Source organism: Ostrinia nubilalis, chromosome 8, assembly GCF_963855985.1.
Source record: "Ostrinia nubilalis chromosome 8, ilOstNubi1.1, whole genome shotgun sequence".
NCBI lineage: Eukaryota > Metazoa > Arthropoda > Insecta > Lepidoptera > Crambidae > Ostrinia > Ostrinia nubilalis.
Genome location: NC_087095.1, coordinates 203,756 through 212,712, shown reverse-complemented (window position 1 = coordinate 212,712; position 8,957 = coordinate 203,756). Strand labels below are relative to the sequence as shown.

The window sequence follows — 8,957 nt, the reverse complement described above, 5'->3', positions numbered from 1 at the left end:
TATAAAAAGTCCGCTATAACTTCAAGGACTGTTAAATGTATGAACGCATAAACATAAATCTTGCCTCTTAAAACTGTTTTTGTGCAACGTACTTGTACAAACAGAGTGTCGAGGTTTTATTTCATAGAGTTAAAATTTCCTTTGTACTTTTCACATGTTATTTAAACCAGTATTTTTGCTCAAAAACTTATTTTCATCAAAGACAAGCTTTGCGACTTTATATAAGAAAGTTTTGAGTAAAATAAGTTTTCTGGTGGTTTGCAGAATTGGAAATTACTACGCTAAGTAAACTGAGATTACTTCTACTAACTGTGTATCGTAAGAGCTATAGGAATCCCCGCTTGATACATCAACAATTAAATACACTTAAGTACTTATACGGTTCGAAGAACATAATTTTGCAGTCCCATCGCTTTACCTACAGTAAGCAGTGGAGTGGTGGTTGTAATCTATAAAACGTCCTAACTCGGACCCATGTTAACGTTGGCTTGACACGGCCCTTGGCTCGGGACGTGGGTGAAGATTACCGAGAAACATAGCAAATGTCTATTTAAGTCCCGCGTTGACTTTCCTCATTTTCTATTTGAAACTACGAGGAGGTTCGACTCGTTCACGTGTAACGGATAGTGAATGCATAATGAATTCAGAGTAAGTAGCCTCTGTCCCCACGGGCCGCCAACCTCGGAGATGTGACTCGCAGTTGACACATCTATTTGACATTTGACATAAACTGACTTAGGCTGAGTTGCACCACCTTATTTTATACGTGACTTTAAGCATAACCGGTGTTTTTGTATGGAGTTTGACAGATTTGACGTTTTTTAAAGTTCCAATAAGATGGTACAACCCAGCCTTAATAAAAACTAAGTTACTGACCGCGGTTTTTAATTTAGGTTATCAGTACTAAATTCCTACACAGGGTATTTTGTGTGCAATGAGGGCTATCGTTTTTATACTTAACAGTTGGCACCCCTGGCGATTGACAGGACCTTACTCTACAGTGGCGCCATCTTGATGATATCCTCTCATGAATTAAATTATAGTATCAACACAAGTACCGATAAAATCGCCGAGGTAATTCGATACTAATAATAAACACATTTCCTTCATTATTAAACCAATGCCTTGAAAGGTACAACTACACCGACTCCAGGGTATAATTTTTTTTCAAAATGGGCGTTATAATCTCATCAAAATAAAGAAAATTGAAACGCCTTTCTTTATGCGGTATATTCAATAACAAGTACTAAAAAAAAATTAATGGCCTTATTTATATTATCATTAGGGCCGTTTAAATAAGTGAATCGGCAGATTGTCTACGATTTGCATTTTGGCATTATTCAAAATATTTATCTAAGGTAGGTTGTTTTCAAAGATATATTACCTATTGGTGTTAATGTGGGAACAAAGTTGTGGAATATACAAATATTAAGAGAACATAAATGATTATGGTATAATCGTGTATAGTAGTGTTTGTTTATATTGCTATTCCTTTCTAATGCATCAGTGTATAATAATTATCGAATATGTCCATCATTAAACGGTTATTGTGTATAATGGTATATTTGTCTCAATGCTGCAATTTAGCAAACAAGGTTGTAAAAAACCTATAGACTTTGAAATAGTATTGTTATTTTATTGTTAAATTTTTCATAATACGTTCGGCCAATCTGACATTTAATTACAATTATTGTGTTGGATATGTGTCAGAGACAGTACAAATACTACGCTCCACTTGATGGATGTACCGGTAGTAATCATGTAATGAACCAAGTGTTTTTAATAGTAGAAGTAAGGAAAACCATTAACCAAAATTAGGATTATGTCTACAACCTTCCGTGGATTTTACGAGTTTACTTGTCTATTTCATCAGATATAATATATTTTTTCAAATGTATTGTAATATTGCAATAGAATTAGAATTTAAATTGTATTTATTTAAGTAACCATGTGAAAAATTTATATGAAAACTATTTTTTTTAAATGTTTCTTTACACAATGTATTTTGATTATTGGAATAAATGTCTTATGCATTGTCTTTTCAATCCGACGAAATAGCCCTCCCATTTAGGACCATGGTGACCTTCCATGCAAGTTAAACAACACTGTCATACTCTACACTGCTAACTAGACTTCTATTAAAAAGATTTACTACTAGTATAATTTTGCTCTGAGAGACGTATCTAAGGTTTGATATAACTCGCTGTGAACTACAATGATATCAATTCAGAGAGGTGTTACAGGTTCTCGACTTAATATACATAATATTAGTAATAAGTATTATTTTCTTTAGTAAGAAAAGCCCTAAAGGGCCTTACCGGCCTTCGCGATGGTCGCCAAGCTGCTTCATCCAAATTCCGTCGATCGTTCTTCGATGTTCATCACCTTTCTGCACCGTTGTCGCTGGTTGTTGACTCGATGACTTGTAGCGCCGCGTTTTCATCAGGTCTTCGATTCGGGAAAACAGCATCTTAATTGGTTTTGAGGTGTATCCGGAGAACTGGTGCCATTCTGAAACTTAGACAAGGAAGTATTAGCAAAAACGCTCGAATCCCACTTCTGATGTTAGATTTTTGGGCATTAGTCATTTGTAAATTAGGAAATATTAATGTATTAAAGCAGATTCTTTAATTAATAAAGTTACCACAAAAAGAAGAATAATAATAAGCAAAATCTAGCATAAAATACTTTACGTTATATTCCTATCATATCGTATTATACCGAGGAAATATATAGGACTGTAATACTGTAGTTTAATAAATAAGCAAGTTCCAAATTAAAAATCCAATTATAAATTCAAATGGTTTATTCAGTATAAAGCCCTTTTCCAGGACACTTATACACGTCCCAAATATAGCTTGCCCTACCACCACTTCGGGACAACATGGGCTAGTGCTGAGAAGAAGTGGCGGAAGAAACTCAGTCACCTTTGTCAGCCTCTTTTCCAACCAGTTCAACAATTTATAACTTATATAAAAATGAGTAATCTAGCAGTAATTGAGTCTTATTTTTTATTAACATTTTGACGGTATTCTGTATAACCAGTATTTATAATCAAACACACAGAACACAAGTTCTAAGTTAGGTTACGTTAAGCCTTAGGTTTAGGTTAGGTTACGACTTAGGTTTTGTACCATAACACAACCGGCAACTATAAGCATTGTCCTTCTTTATACTGGTCATCAAACTACCGACCCGACCCCGTGGCATGTCACCATCAATTGGCCAGGTGTCAATATAATAGGCCTGGCGCAGCCACATAGCCAGGTGTTAATACAATATCACAATAATACAATACAATTACACAACAAGCATAATAATAGAACCAATAAACAATGTATACTTAACTTTGGTCAGCAATCAGTATCACCTCAAAGATCCGTTCAGACTACTTCTCCATGAGAAATTCCATCCATTTATACACAAATTCTCCCTCTTTTTACTCAACTCCGATTGGTCGGCTTAAAACGACCAATCAGAACAGTCGACCAATCACGGCACAGGATTTTATAACTATTTTTATTCGGAAGCGGAAGTTGGAGTTTCTCATTTTACAATATATCATAAACAGGATTTTAATACTTTTCATATTTAGAATCCGAGATATAAATTAAATTCTGAATTATTAAGAAACCAGAAACCTTACAATAAATTCTAATTTACGAATTACATAAATCTAAATTTTTATGTCACTCAATATGGCGGCTGTGCAATGTTTTGTGTGTGTAGTGTTTAACAAGTTAAAAAGTGTACCAATTATACATATTTACCATGGAATATTAATATAAATCAGGTATGTAGATATATATATTCTAACAAGTGCAAATACGATAGTCCTCCTACCACTTTCGCGCTCACCAGTTGGTGCCACTGTCTTCGCTACTAGCAAGTGACAGGACCTTACTCTACAGTGGCGCTAACTGGTGAGCGCTAAAACGATAGCCCTCATTCCGCCTCTTTTCTTTTACTTTGCACAAATTACAATTAAAGTAAAACAATTAAGCGTAGTCCGCAAGTGTTGCCTACCGCATTCCCTTTAACTGTATGTTGCGTGCATAACTCGACCCTTGTTAATGTTTCGTTAGGATCAACGTTTGGCGGCGTGAGATATGGAAGAAGATTATCCAGCGCGAGCGCGGCGCGGCGAGAGCAGCCAGCCCGCGGCGTGGACTCGGCTACTAAGGTGAGTGAATTTACCACAAGTTTATTTCTTTAATTTATTAATTCGTTCGTCTTCGTTCGTTCGTTTCAGCCAAATGACGTCCACTGCTGGACAAAGGCCTCCCCCAAGGTTTTCCACAATGAACGGTCCTGCGCTGCCCGCATCCAGGCTCTTCCCGCGACCTTTACCAGATCGTCGGTCCACCTAGTAGGAGGCCTGCCCACGCTACGTCTTCCAGCCCGTGGTCGCCACTCGAGAACTTTCCTGCCCCAACGGCCATCGTCTCTACGAGCTATGTGCCCCGCCCACTGCCACTTGATTTTAGCAATTCTGCGAGCTATGTCGGTTCTCCTGCGGATCTCCTCATTTCTGATTCGATCACGCAGGGAGACTCCGAGCATAGCCCGCTCCATCGCCCTTTGGGTGACCTTGAGCCTTCTTATGAGGCCCATACTTACGTAATTTATTACGTAATTTATTAATTGCAATAATTTAATTCAAAGTACTGAATTAGTTGCTGTTATTTGGTGATGCGCGTCTGTTCCTTAAGGGTCGATTAAAATTATTTCACGTAACACGTTCCTATGTCTGTCGTGTTGGTAACATCTGTTTGTACTGTGGCGAGCTTAAGCAAAAAATGTAGAGTCAAAAGCGCGCCCACTGCGTGTGGGCCGTGGTGTCCATTTAGGCGGTCCCGGGCGGCTCCTGCAGATGCGTCGCCGGCGCCCCGGCCGCGCGCCCGTAATTGCCAATTACGCCACGTTGCGGGCGATAATTGCTTTGTAATTCCGCGGCGATCGCAAGCGTGTTCTAATAAATGTTGTTTTGATGAACATAGTGTGACTGGAATATAAAAGAACATAGATACTTATCTACGAACAGAACCTTTTACTGCCTCATGAGCAACATTAGTTACTTATTAAGTATTATTATATGTATAAATAAAAAAAAACATTTTTAAGCTTTTAAGCGGTTTGGACCTGCTCTGTAAGCTAACAAGGGTTTTAATCGAATAAATAAATAAATACTTAAGCTTCATAATAATATTTCTTCATTTGACAAGGCTCTATTTCGTTGGGGTCAGAGATGGTTGAAAATAAGCCGATTTAGTAACATACGAGTACATGTCAAGGCAATTCCCAAGTAACACGCAATCTGTATATTCACTGAAGTTAAGATTGATTTACGTTTTAAAGTCAGACTATCACTTTAAATCAGTTTTGACTTAGTTTAAATGCTTTTGAGTAGAATGCGGTAAAATTTACAATGCATGAAGCTATTATATGGTCTAAAAAAATTAAGTTAATTGGCTTATAATCATACTAAAACATTAATTACTTTTAATATACAGCACCTTTAACAGCATTTACACTAACACAAAGGTTAAAACCGTATATTAGTAAATAAGAAAACCTAATGCATTAAATAAACGTTGTCGAAATATTCTATAGTGCATTCAGATATATTAACACATTTACAGATTGAACGCATTTTTATGATCTTTTCTTATGCTTATTTACTGCTCAGCATTAGCCAAACATTTACTAAAGTTTTAGCTCTGTTATCTTCTTATTTTATTGTTACTTTAAAGCTTTTAGCACTATTTAGATAAATTAAAAAAATATTTTATTACTTTAGGTCATAATTTGGCCATAAAACCACGAGCCGTATGATTATATTCATTTGTGCGTTAGTAGGTCCTGTATATTCATTAGAAAATTTATGTCGAACGTGTCACGTTATTGACAATAAACAGTGGAAAAAGACTTAAGGCCGGGTTGCACCAACTTACTTTAACAAACGTCAAAAATCTGTCAAACCCCATACAAAAAACATCGGTTATCGTCATAGTTACGGTCAAAGTTAGGTGGTGCAACTCAGCCTAAGAGAACAGGTGGAGTAAAGAGAAAGAGAGAAAGATAAAGACGGAATATTCAAACTTTATATTTGGTTTAAGAAATGCAAAACGTGTTCCAAAAAATGATACACCTCATACACAAAATACAGTACAATCGGTTGTTGTGTGAGTCAAGAAGTTCCGTAGAACATTCCTTCATCCCTTTCGGTCGTTTGCACTATTTTAAAAGGCATCTGAAAAAAAAACAAATAAGCTTATTTATGACTTAATAGAGAAGTAGTTACCTGAAAACTAAATAATTACCCGTATAACGCATACCCTTAAAAAAACGACTACAGCAACACTACTAACTAGTTACAAAAAGTTCCTTTAAATTATTACTATTACAATGAGCGAAAAATAAGATAGGTAGCTATATCGTGTTTCGTTACAAATTACATTTGTAGTGATAATGATTTTATACTTAACACTTGTCAAACTAGGTACCTACCTAATTGGAGACAGATAAAATTGAAAGACGTGGAGTAGGGGATCATGACGTGATTAAAGGATTCTAAATTATTGTTTCGGTACCCTGATTAACACTAAAGCAATCCATTTTTATGACGTTTAAACCTAATGAACATTATAACATACCTAAAAAGTGTTACAGTAATGCTAAAGATATCACTTAGATATTTTATATGTAGGTTGAATGACTTAACCATTTTCTTTTTACTATAATAAGACTGACAACATTAAAAGACACTAGTTGAAAGTTTAAAACATTAATATTATCTGACGCCATTTGCTTTCTGTTTTCTCTAACATAGAAAATAAAATTATAATACACATATGCATGAAATACTACTTATTATCCTTTTCTTACAAGCGGAGTATCGATAGAAGCAATTTTATAAGTTAAAATTAATCAAATCGTTAAAAAAATCACAAGAAGTGTCATATGTCGATTCTAAATTTGTCCCTATTTTATTAAAAAAAGGATTTCTGTGAGGGCGCGTGAATTATAAACCACAAACATATATATATTTTCACATAAGACTAATACTCCCAGCTCATTTTCATTCTTGAAACAAAAAAAAGATACTTACCTTATGATAAATTATTTTAAATAAAGACATTAAAACATCTCCTCACAACACCATTGCACTGCAATACTCTAAACGAAAAATAATCAAATCGGACAATAAAATGCGATAAGTTTTTTCGAATACTTTCAAACAAACAAAATAAAACGTTCAGCCTTAGAATAAAACGTAACTTTGGCATTGTAATTCTGAAAGCTGTTTCAAAGCTGTACTAACATCTAATAAAATGCTTTTTACATTAGAATATGCTGTCTAACAACTTTACTAATGTCTGTCTTCAATAACATTATAAGCGCTGGTTAGCAGCACTAATAATATTTAATAATGCTCAAAGCCGTATTATTTGGGGCCCAAATTGCGCTTACAAGACACTTATAGACTTTTATACGGCTGATATAGTGCTACATATGCTGCTCATATACTGCTCTGCACGTAGGTTCATGCTGTTGTACGCTTCTTATAATTGTGTTTTGTGTTACTTGGGTTCATTCGTTCGTTCGTTCGTTCGTTTCAGCCGAAAGACGTCCACTGCTGGACAAAGGCCTCCCCCAAGGATTTCCACAAAGACCGGTCCTGCGCCGCTTGCATCCAGGTACTTCCCGCGACCTTTACCAGATCGTCGGTCCACCTAGTGGGAGGCCTGCCCACGCTACGTCTTCCAGCTCGTGGTCGCCACTCAAGAACTTTCCTGCCCCAGCGGCCATCAGCTCTTCGAGCTATGTGCCCCGCCCACTGCCACTTGATTTTAGCGATTCTGCGGGCTATGTCAGTCACTCTGGTTCTCCTACGGATCTCCTCATTTCTGATTCGATCACGCAGGGAAACTCCGAGCATAGCACGCTCCATCGCTCTTTGGGTGACCTTGAGCCTTCTTATGAGGCCCATAGTAAGCGACCACGTCTCAGAGCCATACACCATCACTGGCAACACACACTGGTCAAATACTTTTGTCTTGAGACACTGCGGTATTTCGGACGTGAGAATTTCGCGAAGCTTCCCGAACGCTGCCCAGCCGAGTTGGATTCGACGATTAACCTCTTTCTCGAAGTTGGACCTACCTAACTGGACTGTTTGTCCCAGGTATACATAATTGTCAACAAGTTCGAGTGTAGTGTCTCCAACCTTCAGAGGAGTGGGTACAACACGGGCATTTGACATAATTTTTGTCTTGTCCATGTTCATTTTAAGACCCACTTGTTGAGAGGCTCTACTGAGGCCATCGAGCATTGTGTTTAGGTCCTCCACGGTCTCAGCCATGACTACGATATCGTCCGCGAAACGAAGGTGTGTGATATACTCGCCGTTGATATTTATGCCGAATCCGCTCCAGTCCAGAAGCTTGAAAACATCTTCCAGGGCGGTGGTGAACAGTTTCGGAGATATGACATCTCCCTGTCTCACCCCTCGCTGCAACTGGATAGGTTTCGAGTTCTGATCCTGGAGGCGGACCGACATTGTGGCGTTTTCGTACAAGCCCTTCAGCGCTTCGATGTATCTATAGTCAATTTGGCACCGTTGGAGAGACTGTAGCACTGCCCAGGTCTCGATCGAGTCGAAGGCTTTTTCATAGTCCACAAACGCCAGACAAAGTGGCTGATTATACTCCTCGGTCTTCTGTATAATCTGCCGTAGCGTATGTATGTGGTCTATGGTACTAAAGCCTTTTCGGAAACCGGCTTGTTCGGGAGGCTGGAAGTCGTCGAGCCTGCGTGCGAGACGATTCGTGATGACTCTCGAAAACAGTTAAAAGAAAACTAATTTAATTCAAAGTACTGAATTAGTTGCTGTTATTTGGTGATGCGCGTCTGTTCCTTAAGGGTCGATTAAAATTATTTCACGTAACACGTTC

At 37.6% G+C, this 8,957-nt stretch overlaps 1 long non-coding RNA gene across 2 annotated transcripts; it reads right to left on the bottom strand.

Moving 5' to 3' along the window:
- Positions 1-6,090: 6,090 nt before the first annotated feature.
- On the bottom strand, positions 6,091-7,587 carry LOC135074058 (uncharacterized). Of its 2 annotated transcripts, none has more exons than XR_010257741.1 (2): positions 7,112-7,587; positions 6,091-6,253 (listed from the first exon to the last, which is right to left on the bottom strand). It is a non-coding gene; the product is annotated as an uncharacterized LOC135074058 (long non-coding RNA). The 2 variants fall into 2 exon arrangements; XR_010257740.1 differs by lacking the exon at positions 7,112-7,587 and adding an exon at positions 6,339-6,443.
- Positions 7,588-8,957: the final 1,370 nt, after the last annotated feature.